The sequence below is a fragment of the Penaeus monodon genome, chromosome 31 (assembly GCF_015228065.2).
Source record: "Penaeus monodon isolate SGIC_2016 chromosome 31, NSTDA_Pmon_1, whole genome shotgun sequence".
Classification (NCBI taxonomy): Eukaryota; Metazoa; Arthropoda; class Malacostraca; order Decapoda; family Penaeidae; genus Penaeus; species Penaeus monodon.
The window spans coordinates 3,152,031-3,152,311 of NC_051416.1; positions in this window are offsets into that span (position 1 = coordinate 3,152,031).

Sequence of the window (281 nt, forward strand, 5' to 3'; positions counted from 1 at the left end):
CTCTGTTCCTTTGTCTGTCCTTCTACCTATACCTTTAAATATGTATAACGTGTGTCTCATTCACACAAAGTTGATTTAATCTTCATTTCTCTATCTGCAGTTTATTAACGTCTCAGTCACATTCGACATTGGAATTCTCTCAGAAGAAAGAGCATGCTGAGAAGATTTTTTTTTTAACTTGATGAAATTGATGAGAATGAAGAGAAAATTTCGTTTTCTTTTTTTTTTTTTAATAAAGATATGATATCAGAGGAAGTGGAACGTTATCCTTAAAGGTGATG